Source organism: Castor canadensis, chromosome 12 (assembly GCF_047511655.1).
Source record: "Castor canadensis chromosome 12, mCasCan1.hap1v2, whole genome shotgun sequence".
Lineage (NCBI taxonomy): Eukaryota > Metazoa > Chordata > Mammalia > Rodentia > Castoridae > Castor > Castor canadensis.
In genome coordinates this window covers 49,521,731-49,548,793 of record NC_133397.1, presented here as the reverse complement: position 1 = coordinate 49,548,793, position 27,063 = coordinate 49,521,731, and positions in this window count along the sequence as shown.

The window sequence follows — 27,063 nt, the reverse complement described above, 5'->3', positions numbered from 1 at the left end:
GCACAGCAGGGGAAGACTCCAGTAGAGAGAGTACAGGGGAAATTAAGAAATATCAATCTTTTGATCTATAAAAGAAACAAAGGAAATGTTTGCTATGATGAAGCCCTAAAACACCCGACCAGGTTCATTCCAAATTTGTAACAGAGTCCCAAGAGGGCTGGGGGACGTCATCAAAGACTACTGCAGATGAGCAGTAGCTAACCAGCTAACTGGGATTGAGTATGGGTTCCCTGTTCAGAGTGAAACCATTCAGGCACAGGGAAAAGTATGGGGGAGAACCAAACTCCTGGAATCACACCTCAAACCAGTTCATCCCTACACCCACAGCCCTGGGAGCAAACCAGATCAGGAGCTTCAGTCCCCACCCAAGGCAAAGTCTGTCAGGCACCACCAAGTTGTAAACAGAACACCCCTTGGCAAACAAAATGAAATGGTAGTTTGTTTTGATGCCTTGATTGTATTGTCTTTCTCTGCACTAATTATACTGTATTCTCACATGGTACTATTTCATTTACCCTCATCCCAAATACTTCACCCCACTTTCCACAATCTTTCCTTTTCATACCCCCTTCTTTTGACTTCATTTTTAACTTCTATGCCTTCAGTATTTTGAAAAATCCTAGAGCACTCAACAAGAACATTAGATTCTTTTGTACATAACGTTATTGGTGTGTAAATGATGTTTCCAGTGGTTCTTTATTTCATTTAAATATCTGGCTTGGTTTTGAATTGCTTATATTGTTATTTTTGAGCTATAGCTCAAGTCCAGAAGTGAGAAATTGAACATCAACCCATCAGTTATCCAGTCCAGCCAGAACATTGAGAACACTTCATCTCAGAGACTACAGATGATTAAAGCCTCTAACTAATGATTTGATCTCAGATGTGCAAATCCCAATACAGAAACACAAGAACTAAGAAAAAAAAAAAAAAAAAAAGGAACCATGACCCTCGGACGATATAACCCTACAATAAAGATAAGGAGCAGGATGAACTCTTAAACAGTAAACTCAAAAGAATGATAAGAATGATCACTGAAATTAAAGGGGACATATATGAACAACTGAACAGATTAAAAAAGAATACCAATGCATATTTGAACAAAAGAATAAGACAATGCAGGATATGAAAGTGGAATTCAAGATATTGGAATCCTAAAAGAGAATCAAATCAAAACTATATATATATAAATCTTAATAATTTAAATAAAATACTCACTCAAAAGTCTATCAAATAGAGGGTGCAAAGGTGAGAAACTATCCTTCATAATTGGAGAAGAAATAAAAACCTCACATGAAAAACAGAACCTAAAGGAATTCATGACCACTAAACCATACTACAGATGACACTTAAAAGATCCTACATAAAGAAGAAGATGAATAATCATGAAATCACTGTAAAAAATAAGTCTCACTAGATGAGAAGATAAACCAATGAGGATTAAGAGAGACTGAAACACTATAAAACCCAACAAAATAACAGTAACTACTACGTATCTTTTGACAATAATTATAAATGCTAATGATCTCAATTTGTTAATGAAAAGACCCAGACTGGCAAGTTAGATTAAAAAGCAAGATCAGTTTCTGCCTACAGGAAACACACCTCCATGGCAAAGAAAAACACAGGCTTTAAGTGAAAGAATGGGAAAAGATGTCCCAAGTAAATGGAACATAGAAAAAGCCAGAGTACTTATACTTATACCTGAGAAAGCAGATTTTAAGCCAAAACTATTCAGAAGAGACAACAAAGGTCACTTTCTGATAAAGGGAAAGATCCATCAAGAAGATATAACAATTGTAAATATATATGCATTCAGCATTGATGCGCCAGTTTCACAAAACAAGCACTACTGTACATAAAACACAGCTATCCCAATACAATAATAGTGATTGACTTTAATACTCACTCTCACCAGTATATAAGCCATTGGTGAGACCAAAAAGAAGGAAAGAAACTTCAGAATTAAATGACACTATGGATCAAATAAACTTCGCAGACATGTACAGAATATTTCGATAACTCCAAAATACATTCTACTCAGCAGCCCATGGAACTTTCCCCAAAACAGATATTTTAGGATATAAAACCAATCATAAGAAATACAAGAAAATTGAAATAACCCCTTTACTTTATCAGAGGATAATGGGATATAACTAGAAATAAACAACAAAAGAAACTACAGAAATATTCAAATATATGGAGACTGAATGACGTACTATTAGGTGATCAAGGGGTAATTAAAGAAATAAAGGGAGAGGTAAAAAAAAATACCTAGAATCCAATAAAAATGAAAACACAACTTACAAGAACCTCTGGGATATAACAAAGGAATTAATAAGAGGAAATTTTATAACTATGAATGCCTACATTAAAAACTCAAAGACGGCTCAAATTAAAGGCTAATGATGCATCTCAAACTCTTAGGAAAATAAGAACAAGCCAAATCCAAATTTAGTAAGCAGAACCAAATAATAATGATCAAGGCAGAAATTAGTGAAATGGACACTTAAAAATTTATGAAGAATCGATGAAACAAAAAGTGGTTACTTTGAAAATATAAATAAGATTGAGCAGCCCTTAGCTAAACTAAAGAAAGAGGGAGAAGACTCCAATTAATAAAACTGGGAAAAAAAAGACATCACAACAAATACCAATGAAATTCAGACTATTTAGTGAATATATCAAAAGCTGATATTCAGCTAAACTGGAAAATCTAGAAGAAAATGGATAAATTTCTAGATGCATATGACCTGTCAAAATTGACCCAAGGGTATAAACAATTTAGATCTACAACAAGTAATGAGATTTGTAATAGTAATAAAGAGTCTTCAAAAAAGAAAAACCCAGGGCTGAAGGCTTCACTCTCAAATTCTACCAAATCTACAGAAGAAACAAATGCTTCTCAAATTATTCCACCAAATAGAAAGGGAAGGAGCATTACCAAACTCATTTCATGAAGCCAGTATTATCTTAATACCAAAACTAGATAAAGACAGTACAAAAAAAGAAAATTAAGACCAAATTCCTTGATGAACATAGGACAAAATTTCTCAAAAAAAATACTTGCAAATCAAATTCAACATCACATTGAAAAGATTACACCCTAATCAAGTTGATTTCATTCTGGGATGCAGCAATGGTTCAACATATAAAAATCAATACATACAATACAGCACACAAGCAGAATAAAGGACAGAAACCTCATAATAATCTTAATAGATGCACAGAAGGCCTTCATGATAAAAACTTTGTGAAACTAGGAATAGAAGGAACATATCTCATCATAATAAAGGCTACATACAACAAACCTATAGCTAACATTGATGTAATAAAGGCTACATTGAACAAATCTTTAGCTAACACTGTACTAAATGAGGAAAAAATGAAATCATTTTCTCTTAACATCTGGAATAAAAGTGTCCACTAGCTTCACTCTTATTCAATACTGTGCTTAAAATTCTAGTCAGAGTAATAAGGCAAAAGAAATAAACAAAACCGGATGTGAATAGGATGGGAAAACATCAAATTATCCCTATTTGTAGATGACATGATGCTATAGCTGAAACATTCTAAAGATGCCTCCAAAAATATTTAAATATGATAAACACTTTTGACAAAATGTCACTATATACTATCAACATACAAAAATAGTATTTCAAGGCAGCAATCATGAAAAACCTAAGAAAAAAGATCAGGACATACCACTTGTAATAGCCTCAAAAACATAAAATATCTAGAAATAAACTTAACTAAGTAGGTGAATGAACTCTACAATGAAAAGTATAAAACACTGAAGAAAGAAATTGAAGAAAACACTAGAAGATTGAACAACCTTGTGACAAAATTATGTAATGGAGACTGTCCCAAAAGGGAGGGACCAGTGGAAAGGGGAGGTAGAAAGTAAAGGAAGATGGATAGTGTGAATATGATTGAAATACATTATATACACACACATAGATAGATAGATAGATAGATAGATATCATAAATTCTATACATGTGTATATATATATATATAAAATAGCATAATGAAGTCTACTACAACCATTTAAAAGATGAATGCAGAGTGAGGGTTAAGAAAGAGAAATACAGGGGTGAATTTTATCAACATATAATATATCCATATATTGAGCCATTATGCCAATAAAAAGAGAGATACACTTTAGAAAAGTTTTGCTTTTATGTTTTATAATTTTTAAATGTCCATATATTCCATTACTTGAGCAGTTATGTTCTGATTCTAAATAATATAATTTATTAGAAAACTAAAATGTTTAAAACATTGAGGCCACACAAAATTAAGTTTATATACATATTTTTCTTATAAAGGAATAAGATAGGATGATAAAGAATGACTTTTAAGCTTAAAATATATTATAATACAATAAAATTCTGCACATTAAGTACAGTGGAAATATATAAGAAAGGAGAAAAGGGGGTATATAATACCTGGTTGTTAAAACATTTTGTACATATACATGTTTAAATTAGAAGAGTATGTTAAAAACTATGACATTTTTATGTTGCTTGGTTTTTCAAAATTATTTCAAATTACATGTCTTTTTCATTATTTAAAATTTTAACAAAATATTTAGCATCATCATAAAGTACATGAATGAGTATATAAACTTTATAAATTATTTGAAAGGTTATTTACACAAAAATATTTCAGATGCATATTTCAGTAACATGGCTTTACAAGAAATTATCACATATCAACCATGCCACCTGTCCCAGAACTTTTCACAGGACAAGAACAATTTTTAGATGCCTAGTTACATTACTTTTCACTAAGAGTGGCAACAAATCTCATTTCCACTTTCCTTAGCAACATGGCTTAGGTGCATGAAAGACGAACTGGTTCTAGTGTAATGATAAAAGGGAGTCCTGCAGGATTCTCTATTGTCCTAATGACTGATTATTTTCAAGTCAGCTGTTGAAGGAATCAAATCTGGGACTCTGGCCAGGATGGATGCCAAATTATGCCAACCTGCTTACTAAAGATGTAGTCATTTGGGTCCAAAGAGAAAGTTTTCATAACTCATTGAAAATCTATGAACAGGACTTGGCATGAGAATGAAAAAGACCAGAGCTTTTATGTTCTCATTTGGAAGACATGCTGTGCTTTAGTCACCATTTTATTAGATTATTTCCTAGAATGCTCTTAATCCAAAGTGATAGTGAAAAGAGTTTTGCATAATTACTCTGTAAATCAGATTTATTGGGTCATAGTGAGGAGAATAAAGTTGAAAAAAAATGAATTATATGGGAATTTTATCTTATTAACTTTTACTAGGGAATATGAATATATAAAGTTAATCTTTATATTATCATTGCCATGACTTATTTTATATTAATAATCCTTCAATGAAAATAATTCCTTATACAAAGATTAAAAATCCAGTAAGAAAGCTTAAGCTATACAAAAATATGTTAAATAAGAAAAATGTATTTCAGACTGTAAATGGGTTAAATATTATTTTTTCTTTCTTAGTGGTTAGATTTAGCACTTTATGAAACTAATTTAAGGATATCTTTTCAAAGAATTTAGACATAGAACTTTTATAGAATTCTTGCTAAACATAAATCTTCCATACAACTCAGGTTACTATAAGTCAATACAGTGATACAAAGATAATAATGGCAAATATTCATGAGGAGTAACTGGATATAAATGTATAGATGATAGAGAAAGTTAGATTAGATGATAGACAATCGATAGATGATAGATAATAGATAAATGGATTCATATATATATTGATGAATATGTACAGATAGGAATTTATACAAAATATTAGTATGCAAACTATACTGTTCAAGGGGTGGCAGGGGACCAAAGTTAGTTTGGCTACAAAATGTGACATTCCACCAAGTATACCCATCATTGCCCCCACTGTGGGTACCATTGAGGCTGCTATGATAAGAGTCCCAAAATAAAGGAAGCTGCATTAAGCACAAGAATGTTTAGTGGTGACTCTTTATTCATGTATTTCAACCTTGCTATTCTGGTGACGAACACAGGTCATTGGGAGGGAATGAGCTGCAGTAGAAAAGCAAGTACATACATGGCCTAATTAAACATTATTTAGAGGAGTAGGAATTGTTTCATTAGTCAATTCCTTCAAAGAGTGGGGAGCACTAGGATTCTGTTTTGAGAAATATGGGAAATAGTCACAAAACAATGAGAAATGAGAGTGAATACATGGTTGACATTGCCTTAAAATAGTGATGTGTTGCTTAACAGTGGAAGGCACTACATGATGTAGGCAATAGGGCCCAAACCAAATCCCCCAGACATACAGAGCAAAAGGACCAACCAAAGAGAGCACATGAAATGTGGCTACCAAATAGGTTGTCATTAATGAAGCTAGCAAAATTCTTCTTTAAATATTTATGTAATCTTAATTGTTAATTACAACATCCTACAATTCTTGCCCTTTAATCATGATAATGCTGAATAAAGGTCAGAAAATATGATTATTGTGACTACACACAATGAACTATAAAATTATGTACAGACTGTACAGAGTAAACTAAATGTTCTATAGAACCATACTGGGTAAGGAAGAGCACTATCTCGTTTTTGTGACTAAAGAGAAAAACAAAAACCAGCTTTAGGAGATGCCTAAAACTTGTAAAAGACATTCATAAGAATTAAGAATAGTCAAAGAAAAAGAAAATTGGTAATATTCAGATCATGGCCAAGTTTATGAAGGCCATAAATAAATAAAATGTAGTCATGGAAAAGTACTTACTTGCGTCTGTCATCTATCAGGCACAGTGTGGTTCACATTGATCACGGAAAAACTAACCAAGCTGAGATTTCCTGTCTCTGTGGAGCACTCATCTGGGCAAATTGAGAATACTCTGGAGGAACAGTATCAATGCATTTTCTTTCCTCTAATATTCATAGGTATTTTATTCTGATATTTACTTTATTTTAATTGATACAATATTTATATATGAATCTAAATGATGTGTATTGATCAAATCAAGGTAATTAACATTTCCATCACCACAAACATTTGTCCTTCTGTGCTGAGAACCTTGGAACTACTCTTTTCTAGTTATTTTGAAATTTATCATACATTGTTTTATGTTATAGTTACTTTATTATACTGTAGAACAAATTCCTACTATCTAAATTTATTTTACTATCTATTTTCTAATCTCTCTATATCTGCTCTCACTTTTTTACTTCTTTCTGAGCACTATTCTACTCTGTTCTGTGAAATCATCTTTTTTTAACTCATAAAAATAAGTGATAATATGCAGTATTTGTCTTTCTGTGACTGGCTTATTTCATTTAACTTGATGTCCTCCAGTTCCACTCATGCTGCCACAAAAGACAGGAGAAATTGCAGCATTGTGAAAACTTCTTGAAATAAACATGGATCAAAATCAAAAATAAGCATAGGATTTGCAAAAAAACTTCTATCAATGACTATATTTTACCAGTTCTGAAACACTGAAATTCTTTTTGGTTTTGAATGGTACTTCAATACTGAAATGAGAATAATGCTTTGTTGTTTATTGTTTATGAACCCACAACATCCAATTCAGTATCCTCATTTAAAACTAAGTTGATGGCTTAGACATCAGGCTTAAACAGCTCACTGTCATCTCCTAATTCAAATCTAAATTGCAAAAATCTTATTTCCAGATTAAAGTATATGGACAAAGAAGCTTAGAACCATTGGCATAGTTAGCAGTGACTCTTCTTTTGCTGCTGAAATTGAGATTACAGTCAGGTGCTAGTACCTTACGCCTGTTAATCCTAGCTACTCAGGAGGCTGAGGGGAAGCATCACAGTTGTAGGCCAGCTTTGGCAAAAAAAAAAAAAGTTTATGGGACCTCATCTCAACTGAAAAAACTGGGTATGGTGCCTCTCTACCCAGGAACATGGAAAGAAGAAAAAACAGGAGGACCCTGGTCTGGACTGTCCTGAGCAAAATGTGAGAAGCTATCTCCAGAATATTCAGAGCAAAAAGGGTTGGAGATATGGCTGGAGCAGTATAGCACCTACCTAGCAAGAATGAAGCTCTGAGTTCAAACCCCAGTATCACCACAAGAAAAAACAGAAATAGAGATTAGAAAGGGCTGTCCCATTTAGCCACCTGATTAAGCCCCAACTAAGTAGGAAAATGTGAGACCTGGATGGCTTTGTTTCTGGCATCAGGTAGTCAATGCCATAATGGGGTTTCATAAAGAACAGAAACCTCATTCAATATGAAAATGTGGCCCAAAAAAATGTCCTGATTTTTGTCCAACTGAAAGAAGCTATTCTCTTTCCTTTGATAATGGAGTGAATGCAAAGTAGTGATCTGAGAATACAAAAGTGAGGAGGGGCAGCCCCACAAACTCATGTTTGTCAAGTATAATCCTTCCTATTGTGACAGCTAAATCAGATGGAGTGTTTTCAAACAATTATAGACACCCAATGAATATCCTATTGCTAAACAACCAAATTCTCCAGGGATGTAGATCACACATCTGTGTTATAAAATAATTGCAATACTGTAATCAAATTTGCGAATCCCTACTCCTGTGGGTTAATGAAAAGTTAGCTTTTAGCTAGTCACCAGTGGCTCACACCTGTAATTCTAGCTATTTGAGAGGCTGAGACTGGGAGGATCTTGGTTCGAAGCCAGCCTGGGCAAATAGTTTAAGACTCCATCTTCAAAATGACCAAAGTAAAATGGACTAAAGATTTAGCTCAAGTGGTAGAGCCCAGCACTGCAAGTGTGAAGCCCTGAGTCCAAACCCCAGTCCCATCAAGAAAAGAAAACAAAAAAGGAAAATTAATCCTTACCGCTAAAGCTCAACCTACTACCGGAAGTGTAAGAGGAGCTTTGAGCCAGGCCAGACTCTGGAGTGCCTTAAGGGACTGGATAGAGGAGAGGCAGGTCAGCAGTACCTATGTCTTTAACATCCTGTCTATTCCTGGACTAATGACAGCAGTTGCTGATGGTACCATGCCTTCATGTTATGCACTGATCCATGTTTCCTTTGGGGTTAAGAAAGTAACTACACAAATCAGTGAGAAGAAGAAAGAAATCTTCAGTTTTTACCAGCAGAACTCTGCCTAATGGTAAGATTTAATACCCGTAGAGATAATAAGAATCTCAGAATTATTGTCTCTGTATGTTGACTTCACTCTCTCTGCTCTTATTCACTGTTTATTGTTAAATGTTTTATTAATGCAAGTCTTCCCTAAGTATGAGTTTAAATCAAATCTACCCTATACAGTGTGGGCTTCTTAATTTAAAACTATAATAATGTAATTATGCTTTAAACCCCATACTTTATAAATCAGCTTAACCAAACCAACTTTACAGCTAACATTCGTTATATGATATTGCCTAAAATGTACTTTGTTTTAGTAAAAGAAAACCAAATTTGAAATTAGGGGATCTGAACAATGTCCTAATTTTTTTTTTCCTTGTAAGACTTATAAACTTAGGGGAGCCATTTCACTTCTGCAAGTCATGATTTAGTCACATTCCAATCTAGTGGTAAGAAATTAGTAAATTTTGCATATGTGGGAATACAAATGTTTAATGTATTTTAACTAATGGATTATAAATTTTAAAGAAGCTGTTGATAATTCAAATTGTTGTTTATTGCTCTGACAAAGAATAAAATCTACTGTTAAATTTTGTGACCATGACTTATCTTCTTGCATATCCTTTTGATGTTTATACAGCTATTATCTTCCTAATAATTGAGCCTGAAAATCTCTCAGTCATTCAAATTCTAGCATTCTCTTTTACTTTTCTTATTTTCCTTTCACTTGATAATTTGGATGTTATGTATTTTATTTTTAGTAATTAAAATTTTATCATATATATATATTAAATCATATGTATTTCTAGCATGAGCCAAAAATTTTTACCAAAGTCTCTGTACTTGACTCACCTGTAAATCGTTACATTGACATCTGGCAAAATGTTACTGCCTGGACATTTACTTCCACAATATTAAAAGATACCAACAAATGAGTCACATATTTAAGTCAATCATAACATTCCCAAAATATTTTACTGATAAATTTTCCCTACATTGTCTCTTACATTTCAATTCTTTCCTATGGATTTTCTCTCATGCTAATTTGTACATTTGTCTCAAAGCTCAGAGAATTCTACCAGACATTCAAATTTCAATGGGGTCCTATCTCATGTCCTTATATGCATGTTCCCACAAAAGTAATGCAGTTACTATTACCATCAGTAACCTATGTGTCACTAAATGGATGCTTTTATTGCTCATATTACATGAAGTCCAAGAATCATGAATCATTCACCCAGTTTCTGTATTTTGTTGTTGTTTGTTTGTTTGTTTATCTTGTTGGTAGACACTCTACTACTTGATCCATACTTCCAACTCTTTTCACTTTAGCTATTTTTCCACATTGGGTCTCATATTTTTTGCCCCAGGCTGGCCTCAGACATCAATCTTCCTATCTATGCCTCATGTGTACTTGAGAGTATAGTTGAGATTACAGTTGTGATCATGGCATCCAGAGGTCTCCCTAACTTTTTACTCTGGCTGGCCTCAAACCATGATTCTATTGATTTCTACCTCCTTAGTATTTTTGGTTACTGCCATGCTCCACTATGACTGGCATTCTTCCCTTTTCTTTGTAAGAACTTTTCTTCTGTGGAATTACTATCCACTCAGTTTTTCCTTTCCCCTCTTTAGATATTCTCCTGATTACTTTCAGATTCCTCATCTAACTTCTAACCGTATTCCTCTTGCCCTTTCTATTTAAGCCTTTTTCTAGACCATATTATCTATTCTTTGCCTTAAAATGCCACACAGATATACTGATGGTGAAGACATCAGGGTTGGTCGGTTAACACTGTAAATCTTAACCTCTACATCAAGTTGTCTCCCATTTATCTAAAACTTGGCTCACGATGAACTGAACTCTTGACTTTTGGATTTTCCAAATGTATCCTTCAAACCCTCTCGCTGTCTGCATGGCACCAGCATGTGCCCTGTAGCTCGAGCTGTGTCCTAAAGATGAGCAGTGACACAGCCTCTCCCTCCATCCTCATAACTATGCTAGGAGTCCTGTCTTAAACCTACTCACATATTCCCATGCTCACTGTTATCTTCCTCACCTGACAAGCATGGCCTAATAATGTACTTCTAAGTGAGTTTCCTATTCCTATTACCCACAGAAAACCCTACACAACAGCCAGAAGGAGTTTTTGAACAAATATGATTTGGATCCCTCCATCCCTTTGTTGAAAGGTGAAAATCATTATCATTACCCTTGGGATAAATGTAAGTCCTTAATATGTCCAATAAGTTGTTTACTCCTGCTGTTAGGGTTTTCAGCATGTTTTTTCCTTTCTCTGTAATGTTTCATCTGTATTTTTGACTTAAGTGCTATATTTCAGGGCTAAGGCTAAATAACTAAATGACCATTCCCATTCATTGATTTGTTCACTCACTGAACAAATATTCTCTGACTTCCTATTATTTACAAGGATTTGTAGTAGGATAAACTAATACTCAAGGTAGAAGGAGAAAAAAGCGTTTAAGAGATAATCTATTTTTATCTATCTATCATCTATCTTTCTATCTATCTGTCTATCAAGTGTTTAGAAGTAATTTCCAAGAGAAGCCTTCTTGGATTTCCCTTGTTCTGCTTCATAAAAATATGATTATTTTAGAAGAATTTATAGCAGTGTATTTACCAATGTAACTTAAGACTAAAATGCTTCTTTGACTCAGGAGACTAAAGATTTTACAGGAAAACTTAGAAATCCAGAGACGTTCAATTTACCCACAAATAAATAAGCAAGTCAACAAATGAATGAATGAAATTATAATAGTCTAATATGGGATGTCCTTCCAGATGTGGGCTTCCTCCCAAAATCTCACTTGTGTTTCTATTGGGAGACAGTCCTCTATGGTGTGTTACACTCTGCAGGTCTCAATGGACATACTAAATTCAGGTTAGGCATTGCAGTGCAGGCTTTAAATCCCAGTTACTCAGGAGGCAGAGTTAAGAGGATGAGAGTTTGAGGCCATCTGGGACAAAGTTAGGGAGACCTTTACCTAAAAAAAAAAACAAAATACAAACAAGGATTAAGGGCATAGTAGTAGAGCTCTTGCCTAGCAAACATGAGGCCCTCATATCCTCAATTACAAGCTCCCCCCCACCCCATACACACACACAAAGCAACAAGAGCTTAACAGTTCTTTGCCCTGGTCATTTGTCAAGATTTTGTTTACATTGAGCAAACTTGAAAGTTGAGATAATTTCTCCTTTGGGAAAAAAAGGGCATGCTTCCTGCTTTCTATGTCAGTGAGTTCTCCATACTCAGTCTGGTGCTGTAGGCAGCCCATTGCATTAGCTATGATCTAAGCCCTCTATACTAGACAAGTGGAACAAGGAAAACTAATGCAAATTTGATGCTATGCTGCAGGAAAGTCCTTTACCTCTGATTCAGAGGTCTTATGTCTTTTGCTAGATCCACAAATCAGTAACAATTGGCTCACTTATTATCACATGAGGAAGAGGAAGTCAAATCCCATGATCTGACAATTTTCTTCAGTATATAATGAAGATGTAACATTGACAATTTAATTTAATTACACTTTGCATGTAAACTGTAGCTTCTAAACCTACAACAAAGATAGTATTGGTCTTTCCCTGATGAGTCTCACTTAAAGGTCACTCAAATTATCTCCAGCGAGGGTATCAGATGTGCTAGCACTCAACTTTATGTGTTATATAACTTTAGGAGGGATCTGACTTTACAGTTGGTGACTGAAGTACCTGTCAACCCAATTCCACTGCTAATTCATAGACACTCTATTGGAGCAGAAGTTTCTTTGGAATAGGTATGCAGCATTTCTAGCAGAAATATGTTATAAAGTTCTACTGAGATCTTAAATAATTGTCAGATATATCATGTGTGAGATTTTACACATTTATCTTTTTTATCTCAATCTATTGTATCAAGTTTGAACATAATACTTCTTTGATATGTCTTCTGACCTTACCCCTGAGTAAGGTCAAGTTCTTCTCCCTGAGTTTGCAACTGCTAATATAGATCTCTATTATTGCTGGTTAAGATTCTATTTATAATAATGAGAGCTGTTGAAACTATTCCAAGAATGGGGAAAGGGGGAGGATAAAGGAGAATGATGGAGGGGGTGAATTCGACTATGAAATATTTGATATGTTGTAAGAACTTTTGTAAATGCCACAATGTATGCCCAGCACAACAATAAAAACAGTGAAAATAAATAAATAAATAAATAAACCAGTGATGAGAACTTTAAAAAATTTCCATTTATGATTGAAAAAAATGGATGATTACCAAATTACACCAAAATAAATGCATAGGATACCTTAAAAAAATCTATTTGTGTTCTTCAAAATATTATCCACTACATACCAAAGTTACGCATTGAGAGTGTGTACATTTCAAGTCCAAACTAAGTAGTTGCTCTCTATTCTCCACAAGTCATTTTGTAGACTAGATTGGATCACTATCCATTATCTCAATGATTCTGGAATACACTTAGCCTATGCCAGATTATTTTTAAGTAAAGACTTCTAAATAGAATTTATATCAAAGAACACATTACAAAATTGATTCTGAATTTAAACTGAAGCTAGGAGTACAAAGATTTTTTATCAAAGGAAAGAATATAAAAAATGGAGTTGGAAAGAGATAAAATATAGGCTTCAAAGAAAATATTACTTGAAGTATATTTTGCTTCATAGCTTTTTATGACTCGTTTCCAGCTTCCTTAACAATAAGATGAAATGATAACCTGGGGGAAGGTTTCATTATTATATTTTATTAGAGAGCACAGGCAGCTGATGTTTTTGTTGAAATATAAAATGAGTACTAACTGAAAATTATGTCTACTGTCAGATTTATTATTTCAAAAGTAGAAACAATTTAGATCAATTTTCAAATTATTAAGTAGGTAAACATCTGATCATTTTTCAACTCATATATTTGAAGACAAATTATATTATGCTAATATATGTGGTTATTGATGAATCTGTGTATATAAAATTAAATGCTTTGATATTATCATGGTATTGCAATTTCATCAAAAATAGTAATGAATTTAAGATACTTGCAAGAAAGGTGTAAGATCACAAACTTGGTGAGTGTTCAGGGGCTCAACATGGTATTTCCATACATGTAGGCAGCATTTTAAGAAGAAATAATATTCGTTCTGAAAAAAAACAAGATAATTTTCTCCTAAACCATGACAATTATGTTGACAGCAGTGAGAAACCTGGCTCAGTGATCCAAATCCATGATTAATATTATGATATTCAGTGACCAATCTCATCTATGAGAGCTAAGGTTTGGTTCGTATGCTTAGGGTGCTTATGATGGTATTTTAAATAATTAACTAGAAAATTAAAATGGACCACGCATGCCTGGACAAAGGTAACAGTGTGTCAATACACATTATAATTACAACTGTTATTTATTATGTGAGATCTAAAAGAGAATCAAAAGGACAAAAACCATCCACTTTTTTTCTATAATCAAGGAGGAAGATAATTACCCATATAATTACATATTATAAATAGCTTATTCCTTTAAGACCTAAGTTAATATTTAATCATTTCTAATGACAATATCTCAAAAATACATTATATCTGAATGGAAGATAACATCCACAATTGAATGCTCTCTTAGCACAGTATTTAAATCAAATATTTCACTTTTGTAAACCAGTCATTATTAGCCTATTAGCCTCTGTCAACTTCCTAATTCAAATTTCCAGAATCTACTATAAACTGAGAACATAGAAAATCCAAGGTTCTTAAAGAATCTAAATTAAGTCACTACTTTCTGATGGATGACTTAAGTTTTGTTGATTGCTGTTTCTCTTGACAATGGACTTTGTCTTGATCTTAGAAGCAATCCAATTATCTTTTTTAAACCAGATATGTTGAATAGATTTTGAGTCACAATGTACAAAAATAAACTTTATTTTAATTTTCAAAGGAAATGTGCATGGATTTCCATCTGTTTGCCTACAGTGTGGTGCATTGAGTTAATCTAATCACTAGTTGAGCTGGGTTTGGGATTTGTGGTTATTATGGTTACCTCTGGCACACTACCTCTTACAATTGCCTTGAATGTGACCTTCTCACCTTCAATTTTAGGTCTTTCTTTCATGCTGTGCTTCAAAGCAGATTTCTCTCTATGCCATTTTTAAGAAAATATTTCAATTTAATTTTTGATTAGTATGAACAATTGTACATATGAATGGGGTTCAGTGTGGTATTTCTACTAATGCATACAGCGTACAGTGATCAAAGTCAGCCTCCCTTTATCCATCCCCCATTTCTAACATCTAGTAACCTCTACTTTATATTCAGGTTGATTTTAATTTTTTATATTCCACATGACAGAGATCAGTGCCACTTGTTTTCATTGGCCTAGATTATTTTATTTAATGTACTTTCCTCTAAGATGATCCATGTTGCTTCAAATGATACTTTGCCTTCTCTATAGTTGAGTACCATTCTGTTGTGTATAGATACCATATTTTCTTTATCCATTTATACATTGATGGCCACCTAGGGCATATTTAATTGAATTGCTTTTTCTTAAGTTTTTTTTTAGTTCCTTATATATTGTGGGTTTTAATTTTTCTTCAGATGAATAGCTGTCACATCAGTTTTCCCATTCTGTACTTTGTCTTTTCATTCTGTTGATTATTTCCTTTGCTATGCAAAAGATTTTAGTTTGGAATACTTCTATTCAGCTCTTTTGCTTTTGTTTTCTATGCTTTTGTGATCATATCCAAAGACATCATTTGTCTATATACCAAAGTCTTGCAGACTACTTTAGCTAGAGTCTTTTGTGCTCTATATGAATTTTAAGGTTTTTTTCTAATTCTGTGAAGAAGGCATCTTTATCATTTTGATGGCAATTGCATTGAATGTGTAGATCACTTTGGGTAATATGGACCTTATAAAAATTCTTTCAATCTATGAATGTGGGAGGAATTTCCTTTTTTGTGTGTATATCTCTTACTGAATTTCTGTCATTTAAGTTCTGTAATTTTCATTGTAGAGGCTTTCACTTCCTTGGTTAAATTTATTCTTAGGCATTTTATTTGTGTATTTATTTATTTATTTATTTATTACGGATGGAATGAATTACTTTCATGATTTCTTTCTCACTGACCTCATTATTGGTGTGTAAAAATGATACACATGTTTATGTGTTGATTTTGCATCCTGCAACATTACTGAATTTATTGGTTCTAACAGTCTTTTGGTCAAGTTTGGCCTTCTCTATTATATTCTCTTAACCCTTTTAAAAAATATATTTTGTGGTTTTTTTCATACTATATTCATACATGATTAATAAGTACCACACTTTGATCCTTTTCAACCAACCCTCTCTATTTCCCCTCATTTTCCCATTGAACTTCTCATATTGTGCCTTTTGCACTCAAGTCCAACTACCATTGTCAATTTTTTCATTTTACACCAAGATTTTTCTCTTGAGTGTAAAGCTGATATTTGTTTGGCTTTTGAGTGTGGTCTATTTCACTTAATATGATGATATCCAGTTCCATCTATTTTTCTGCAAATGGCATAATTTCATTCTTCTTTATGGCTGAGTAATACTCCATTGTGGATATGTACATATTGATTCCACCACTTGGGTAATGTGAACAATGCTGTGATAAACTCTATATACAAGTATCATTCTTGTCTGTTGATTTACACTCCCTTGGATATATGTCCAAGCATAGAACAACAGAGTCATGTTATGACTATTTTTAGTTTTTTGATGAATCTCCATACTGATTTCCATATTAAGTGAACTAATTTACATTCTCACTGAGAGTATATGAGGGTCCTTTTTCACTAGTATCCTTGCCAATCATTTGTTGTTATTTTTGGTCTTCTTTCTTTCTTTTCTTTTTTGTACTGGGACTTGAACTCAGAGCCTATACCTTGAGCCACTCAATTAGCCCTTTTTGTGAAGGGCTTTTTTGAGATAGGGTCTCATGGACTATTTGACCAGGCTGGCTTTGAATTGTGATCCTCCTGATCTCTGCCTCTTGAGTAGCTAGGATTACAGGTGTGAGCCACCAGCATCCAGCTGTTTTTGTTTTCTTGTTGGCAGCCATTCTGACTGGGGTGAGATGAAATCTCAAGGTAGTTTTGAATTCCATTTCTTTTATGGCTAAGGAAGTTGAACATTTGTTGATGTTGATTTTTAAAAAAGTATTAGTTCTATGATGAACAAAAATACACCTACAAAATTTTGAAAATTCCTCAGTGTTGGTAGAAATGTATCTAATTTTCAAGCCAATGCTTTGTCTCTGCTATGTACTTGACATATAATTTAATAATATTGGTAAATTTGTTTGGACATATTAACCCCTTATGAAAACAACATAATGAATTCTCCCTTCAATAATAGTGAATTTGTCAGCATAAAGCTTCAATAAAATCTCAGGAAGTACTTTGTAACAACAAACATGAAAGTGCCTCCTACTCAAGAAATTCCAAGACAACAAAACTCAAGAATATAAGAAAACACAGAAACAAATGATATCATACGAGCCCTAAACAAACACCAAACTGAAACAAAGATCACCATAAGCAGAGAGATAAATGAATTCAGGGCAAAAATTGACAATATTAAAGAAGAAGTAACCCAGGATATGGAAAAAAGAATGAAACAAATACAAAACAAAATGGAAGGCCATTCCAGCAGAATAGAACAAACAGCAGACAGAATCTCAAAACTTGAAGATGAAATGGCAATTAAAGGAGAAACTGAAGAACTATTAGTTAAACAACTCAAGACCTGTGGGGAAAAAAATGCAAGAACTCACTGACTTCAACAAAAGACCAAACCTGAGAATCGTGGGCATTGAAGAAGGAGAAGAGGTGCAAGCAAAAGGAATGAATAATATACTCAACAAAATAATAACAGAAAAATTTCCAAATCTAGAGAAAACTATGCCCATTCAGGTACAAGAAGCCTCCAGAACACTGAACAGACCTGACAAAAATAGAGCTACCCCACAACATATTATCATTAAAACAACAAGTACAGAGACTAAAGAAAGAATATTAAAGGCTGTAAGATACAAAACAAATAAGATACAAAGGTAAGCCCATCAAAATCACAGCAGACTTCTCAACAGAAACATTAAAGCAAGAAGAGCTTGGGGTGAGAACTTCCAAGCACTAAATGAAAATAACTTCAATCCCAGGATACTTTACGCAGCAAAACTATAATTCAAAATAGATGGAACAATAAAAGCCTTCCATTATAAGCAGAAACTAAAACAATATAGGACCACCAAGCCACCACTATAAAAGATTCTCCAAGGAATTCTGCACACAGATAATGAAAGCAATAAAACCATGAAAGGGCATGCAATACCAAACCTTGGGAGAAGATAAGGCAAGAAAGTAAAGAGTAACATTGATTCAGCTACACATAATCAAACTCTTAATCAACAAAGAAAACTACATGACAGGGATCACCACATATTTATCCATACTAACACTGTATGTTAGTGAACTAGATTCCCCCATCAAAAGACACTGACTAGCAAACTGGATTAAAAAGGAAGGTCCAACAATCTGCTGCCTACAGGGGACCCACCTCATTGACAGAAATAAGCACTGGCTGAAAGTGAAAGGCTGGAAGAAGATTTACCAAGACAATGGTCTCCCAAAACAGGCAGAATTAGCAATACTTATCTCAGACAAAGTAAACTTCAAACTTATATTGGTCAAATAAGATGAAGAAGGACACTTCATACTAATAAAAGGGGAAATACACCAAAAGGAAATAGCAATTATCAACCTATATGCACCCACAATGTACCCAATTTCATCAAACATACTCTGCAGGACCTAAAAACTTACATAAATTCCAACACAATGATAGTGGGAGACCTTAATATTCCCTTAACACCAATAGATAGGTCATCTAAACAAAAAATCAATAAAGAAATCCTAGAACTAAATCACACCATAGATCAAATGGACCTAGCTGATGTGTACAGAATATTTCATCCAACTTCTGCACAATACACATTCTTCTCAGCAGCCCAAGGAACCTTCCCAAAAATTGATCATATCTTAGGGCACAAAGCAAGCCTCAGCAAATAGAAGAAAACAGAAATAATCCTATGCATTCTATCTGAACACAATGCATTAAAACTAGAAATCAATAACAAAAACAGCAGTAAAAAACATACAATTGGATGCTGAAGAACACATTACTCGATGAATGGGTCATAGATGAATTAAAAGAGGAAATTAAAAGGGTCCTGGAATTTAATGAAAATAAAAACATGACCTACCAGAACCTATGGGACACAGCAAAGGCAGTCCTAAGAGGAAAGTTTATAGCCTTGAATGCATATGTTAAAAGGACAGAAAGATCTCAAATCAATGACCTAATGATACATCTCAAACTCCTAAAAAAAACAAGAGCAAGCAAATCTCAAAACAAGCTGAGGGAAAGAAATAATTAAAATAAGGGCTGAAATCAATGAAGTAGAAACTAAAAAACCACACAAAGAATCAACAAAAGAAAAACCTGGTTCTTTGAAAAAATAAATAAGATTGACAGACTAAAATGAGCAGAGGAAAAACCAAAATAAGTAAAATTAGAAATGCAAAAGGGGAGATAACAACAAACACTTTGGAAATCCAGCAAATCATCAGAGACTACTTTGAGAGACTATACTGTAATAAATTTGAAAATCTTGAAGGAATGGACAGATTTCTAGAAACATACAACCAGCAAAACTGAACCAAGAAGATATTAATCACTTGAATAGATCTATAACACAAAAGGAAATTGAAGGAGCAATCAAGAGTCTCCCCAAAAAAAACGTCCAGGACCTGATGGATTGACTGCTGAATTCTATCAGACATTTAAAGAAGAACTAATGCGAACTCTCCTTAAACTGTTCCATGAAATACAAAGGGAAGGAACACTGCTAACTCATTCTATAAAGCCAATATAACTCTCATCCCAAAACCAGACAAAGACACCTCCAAAAAGGAGAATTATAGGCCAATTTCCTTAATGAATATTGATGTAAAAATCCTTAATAAAATAATGGCAAACTGAATCCAACAACACATCAGAAAGATCATACACCATGACCAAGTCAGCTTCATCCGAGGGATGCAGGGATGGTTCAACATATGCAAATCTATAAATGTAATACAGAACATCAATAGAAGCAAAGACAAAAACCACTCAATCATCTCAATAGATGCAGAAAAAGACTTTGACAAGATCCAACACCACTTCATGATAAAAGCTTTAAGAAAACTAGGAATAGAAGGAATGCACCTCAATATATAAAGGCTATATATGGCAAACCTACAGAAAACATCATAATTAATGGTAAAAAACTGAAACCATTCCCTCTAAAATGAGGAATGAGACAAGGGTGCCAACTAACCCCACTCCTAGTCAACATAGTACTGGAATTCCTAGCCAGAGCAATTAGGCAAGAAGAAGAAATAAAAGAAGTACAAATAAGTAAAGAAACTGTCAAAATATCCTTATTTGCAGATGATATGATCCTATGCCTTAAAGAGCCAAAAAACTGTACTCAAAAAGACTTAAACACCATAAACAGCTACAGTAAGGTGGCAGGATACAAAATCAACCTACAAAAATCATTAGCTTTCTTATACACCAACAACAAACAAACTGAGAAGGAATATATGAAAACAATTCCATTCACAATTGCCCCCAAAAATATCAAATACCTTTAAGTAAATTTAACAAATGATATGAATGAACTCTATAAGTAGAATTCCAAACTCCTGAAGAAAGAGATTGAGGATGACTATAGAAGATGGCAAGATTTCTGGTGCTCATGGATCAGTAGAATCAACATAGTAAAAATGGCTATACTACCAAAAGCAATCTACATGTTTAATGCAATTCCCATCAAAATCCCAATGACTTACATCACAGACATTGAAAAATCTACTCTAAAGTTCATTTGGGAACACAAGAGACTGAACATAGCCAAGGCAATACTCAGCAAAAAGAGCAATGCTGGAGGTATCACATTACCCGACTTCAAATTATATTACAAAGCAGTAGCAATAAAAACAGCATCGTACTGGCATAAAAACAGACCTGAAGACCAGTGGAACAGAATAGAGGATCCAGATATGAATCCACACAACTATACCCACCTCATTTTTGACAAAGGTGCCAAAAACATACGATGGAGAAAAGACAGCCTCTTCAACAAATGTTGTTGGGAAATGTGGTTATCCATCTGCAACAAACTGAAACTAGATCCATGTCTATCACCCTGTACTAGTATCAACTCAAAATGAATCATGGACCTTAATATCAGACCCAAAACTTTGAAGTTAGTAAAGGAAAGACCAGGGAATACTCTGGAAGCAATAGGTATAGGCAAGGACTTCCTGAATAGAATCCCATCAGCTCAGCAACCAAGAGAAAAGATGGATAAATGGGACTACATAAAATTTAAAAGATTCTGCACAACAAAAGAAATGGTCTCTAAACTGAAGAGATCACCCCCAGAGTGGGAGAAAATATTTTCCAGCTACACATCAGACAAGAGACTGATAACCAGAATATGCAGGGAACTTAAGAAACTAAACTCTCCTAAAATCAATGAACCAATTAAAAGATGGGTAACTGAACTTAATAGAACTTTCTCAAAAGAAGAAATTCAAATGGCAAAAAAGCACATGAGAAAAAATGCTCACCATCTCTAGCCATAAAGGAAATGCAATCAAAACCACACTAAGATTCCACCTCACCCCTGTTAGAATAGTTATCATCAAAAACACCACCAACAGCATTGTTGGTGAGGATGTGGGGTAAAACGAACCCTAGACCACTGCTGGTGGGAATGAAAGCTGGTGCACCACTCTGGAAAAAAATTTGGAGACTCCTTAAAAATCTAAACACAGACCTGCCATATGATCCAGCAATCCCACTCCTGGGAATATACCCAAAGAAATACAACACAGGTTACTCTAGAGGCACCTGCACACCCATGTTTATTGCAGTGCTATTTACAATAGCTAAATTATGGAAACAACCAAGATGCCCCACTATTGATGAATGGATTAAGAAAATGTGGTACTTGTACACTATGGAATTTTACTCAGCCATGAAGAAGAATGAAATCTTATCATTTGCAGGTAAATGGATGGAACTAGAGAACATCATTCACAGTGAGGTTTCCAAGCTCAGAAGACCAAAACTCATATGTTCTCCCTCATATACAGACTTTAGATCTAGGGTAAATGCAGCATTGTGGTAGGACTGGGACGACATGACAAGGGGGAGCACATTTGGGTGATATAGAAATAGGTAGAAAACCCAAAACATGAAAGCATTTGATGTCCCCACTCCAGAGGAGCTAATACAGAAACCTTAAAGCAACAGAGGTTATCATGAGAAGGGGAGCAGTAACCAGGGTAAAGATCAGTTAGAGATGGATCAACATGGATCATAACACGTGTACACGAAAGCTATGCTAAGAATATTTCTGTATAGCTATCCTCAACTCAGCTAACAAAAACACTTTGTCTTTCTTATTAGGCTTGTCTGTTTTCTTCTACAAAACTAGTGATAAAGGCAGAACAGGACCTGCGGGGAAGTGAGAGAGGAAGTGGGGAGAGGTGGGGGAGGGGGGCAGGGGGAGAAATGAACCAAAGAATGTATGCACATGTGTATAAAAGAATAATAATATAAAATATTTAAAAATAAAAAACATAAAATTAAAAAAATAAAAATTAAATAATTAAAAAATTTTTTTTTAAAAAGTGCCTTCTAAAGCACATATAGCTGTGGTGGGAATTTTATGATACAAATAAAAAATCCATTTTTAAGAGTATCCTTTTTCAATTGCATTCTCATAAATATTCCATTGTATTCAATATGAGCTCTATCAATATCATACAAATTTTATTGTCTTGTCTTGGAATATTATATGCTACAATTTGAATTCAATATACTTGGCTCAAAATGAACATTTATTTCAACTTCTTTTGTTGCCAACAATGAACAAAACATTGTTTTTAGGAACTGAAAGTTGATATTCTTAAACACATAAAAAAGAAGAGCTACAGATTTTAGCCATATACATTTTGTCACAGTGACTATTTGCATTTATTAGCTATGAAACTTGAGTGAATGGCAGCTTTTGGATCTTACAATGTCAACAAATGGAGTGTCCTTTATGAGGAAAATACAAAATGTGAGCATGAGATAGGAGTAAAATAATATTTGGAGAGAAACTCAAATTCAGTCAAATTCATGTCACGTGATCCTAAGGATTATGGTGTTATGCTTTATGCAGAAAGATGCAACAAAAAGCATAAATTTTATGGAAAAATGGGTTAGTAGCATAATAGAAACATCATCAGTGACATATGAAACAATAACTATCAGAACCAGATTCACAGTTGCATGTTAAAAACTTAGTACATAAACACTTCAATTACCATGGCCCTCGGTCTTGAAAAAGCCTGAAGTTTATAGTAACAGTGGCCATCAGACGGTGAAAGTGTGAGTTTCTGTGAAGTAGTGGAAATGGTCATATCTGGAATATGATAGAAATCTCTTCCACTGTGACAATGTGTGTGCTCACAATGCTTTGGTAGAATACCACAGTTCATTAAGCTTTTATGGTGTTAAACGCTGGGGCATATTTCTCTTGCTCTTGAGAATGCACACACATACATTCACATTTGTATATATACATTTGTGTGTGTGTCCATTGAAGTTGGAAAAAATTGATCCAATGTGTAGACTTTTCCTTCAATTAACTTCTGCATTACTACTGATAATTCTTTAGCAACTTTTTCATGTGTATTCACAGCTTTTCCCAGCAGCTAAAAGATTGGATATTGGAGTAATATTTAAAATGACTACATTGAGACACCCCCTCCCCCAGCACTAATGTGGTCAATTTCAGGGAATTTGATGGTTTCCATTTAAAATGATCATATATAAATCATGCTTTCTCTTTGGCTATAAGAGAGGTTACCTCTGGTTCTTTTGCTGTTTGGGCTTCAAGAATTGAATCAACATTCTTTCCATTTCTTTCATATCTTTAGGCCTTGTTCTTAACAATTTAGAAACACTTGATATTGTTACAGACAAAGACGTTGATTTGCTTTTCACTGTTTTACCTTTGACAGTGTACCATATGGAGCCCTTTCTACTCAGTGCTTAGAAGTGATCACAGCTTTTCCTAGATTGTTGTTTCAGGTTCTCTTTCAAACCTTTATTATTTCAAGCTTCCTCTCAATACTTAAAATCCTTTTTATAGACACTGCTTGTTATTTTTGAACCAGGCATCCTGTGTGTAGTTTGGACAAAGTATGAGTATTTTTGTTGATTTTAATTTGTTTTTGATATAAAAAAATCACATATGTGAAATTCAACTTTCAAAATAAGCATAAAACTTTAGGAAATATATTACAGTAAATAAATATTTTTAAAATATGCCTGAACTGCTGGGCATCAGTGGCTCATGCCTATAACCCTAGCTATTCAGGAAGCAGAGATCAGGAGGATCAGGGTTCGAAGCCAGCCCAGAGAAATAGTTCGTGAAACCCTATCTCAGAAAAAAAAAAATCCTTCACAAAAAAGGGCTGTTGGAGTGGCTCAAGGTGTAGGCCCTGAGTTCAAGCCCAGGTACTGCAAAAAAATAAATAAAAATAAACAAATAAATAAAAAAGTTTGCCAGAAGTTAGAAAAGTTTTGATACTTTTCTTATTTTATTAAGCCTATAATTTCTTTCATTATATTACTTCCTGAAAGAATATTTCATCTAATATATGTTTGGAAGCAATTCTGAAATATGCCTATTTTCTATCATTTCTTTCTTTAAGATATGGAACATAAGCAAAAGAAAAATGAAGTGTTCATTAATGGGTTTTGATTGTTTATGTAGGACAAAATGGTGTTTCTATCACAGGTAAAGCTAAATGTATCATGCTTTCAGGCACATACCATTATAACTGAATATAATTTCTAGAGATACAATTCTGGATTAAACAGCATTGTTGGTCCTAAACAGAGTTTTGTGTAATGCATTTACAGTCTATAAGGCACATTCCATATCATATATCATATCTTGCAGAAGTTTTAACTCTTATTTACTCTACTTCAAATTTTCTTGTATATAAAACCTTACTTTAACCATCTTCCTCAAGATTGTATATTTGGGGTGACCTAGTCTGATAGAGGGCAAGAAATCCAAACAAGTGACAAAACAGTTCTGGTCTGGTTGAGAGCAAGAAAATCAAACAGGTGACAGAATAATCTGATTTAGAAACTAGCAGTGTCTATTGTATCATAAAAATTATAGAAGTATTTTCCAGAGAATAGCAAGTTTTTTTCCTAAATAACTTTCATATGATACGTTATTTCACATGCTGCTAACATTCAGTTTTGATGCACTTAACAATCTAATGACTGATTAGGACAAATATACTTTCCTATTTCCATTGCTCACTTTAAGTTTGCAAACTTGAATAACCTCAAGAGTTTGATTTATACAGAACTACAATAATGGTTGAGAATGCATGAACCAAGAGGAAGAAAGATGGTATTAACGCATATGGTATTCTCACTGATATTGAATTGTCAAAGAAAGATAATTTCATTCAATTAAAACAATAAGTATTCAAAGAGATTTAATGAAATAATAAATCTTGGAAGTGACTGCTTTCATTCTTAAAACAACAGAAAATAGCAAGCCAAAAATGAATGACTTTTCTTATACCTACCAGAGAAAAGGGAGTGTAGGTCAAACTGATTAACATCATGTCTGGAGTGACAGCCGATATGAGAGTCACAGCTGAGATTTGCTTGCTTGAAACAGAAGTCACTGGAGGCATAAACTGATAGAAACACTTAGATGGTAGTTTTAATGAATTTATGGGAACTAAAATTGGGGTATGCCAATTTATGCCCAAACACAAATGGAAAAAGAAAACATAAATTATTGTAGGATAATTCCAAAGGATTAACACACATACTATTTGAATACCAAAAGGAAAACTGACAAAACAAAAGAAATATTTGAAGAAATAATGACCAAAAACTTACTAAAGTTAGTGATGTACAATAAACCAAATCACAGATCTACAAGTCTCAGAAAACATTAAGCAAGATAAAAATAAACATTATTCCCATCCACATCATATTATTCAAACAGCAAGAACACAAGACAAAGAAAACATTGAATAATACCAGAGGGGAAAATAACCTTTGATTGTGAGTTAAATGTATCTTCCTAAATTGATATTCAAGTCTTAACTCCTAGTCCTCACAAAGTGACTTTATTTGGAAATAGGATCTTCATATGTAATCAAGTTAAAATGATATTATAATAGATGAAGCTGAGACCCAATCAAATGACTGACTGATATATTCATAAAAGGGAAATTTGGTCACAGACACATTAAGGACATTAGAGCATATAAAAATAGAGGTATAGACTGAAGTGATGTATGTGTAAGCTGAGGAATTTCAAAGATTTCTCTCAATCACCACCAGCTAAAGAGAAGCTTAGAAGAATTTTTATCTTGGTGCCTCAAGAAGGAACCAACCCCACCAATGAATTGATTTCAAATTTCTGGCCTACACACCTATGAGAGAAAACATTATGATGTCTTAAAAGCCACTCTAATCATGGTAATTTGTTATAACAGCCTAGAAAATTAATAAGCATCAACAATAAGAATAAAAATTACAGAATGCTTCTTGTTAGAAACCATGGAAGTGAGAAGAAAGTAGAGTGAAATATTTAAAGTATGACAAGAGAATATCATAAACCTAGAATTCATAACCACTTAAAATATGTTTCAAACATAGAGAAATACAGACTGTCTCAGACAAACAAAACCTAGGAAAAATATACACATGCAGATCTACTCTGTAAAAAAAATTAAAAAGGAGCTTCTATTACAGAGAAAGGATATAATAATGATAGAAAACTCTGTAAAGGAAGAGCATTTACAGTGA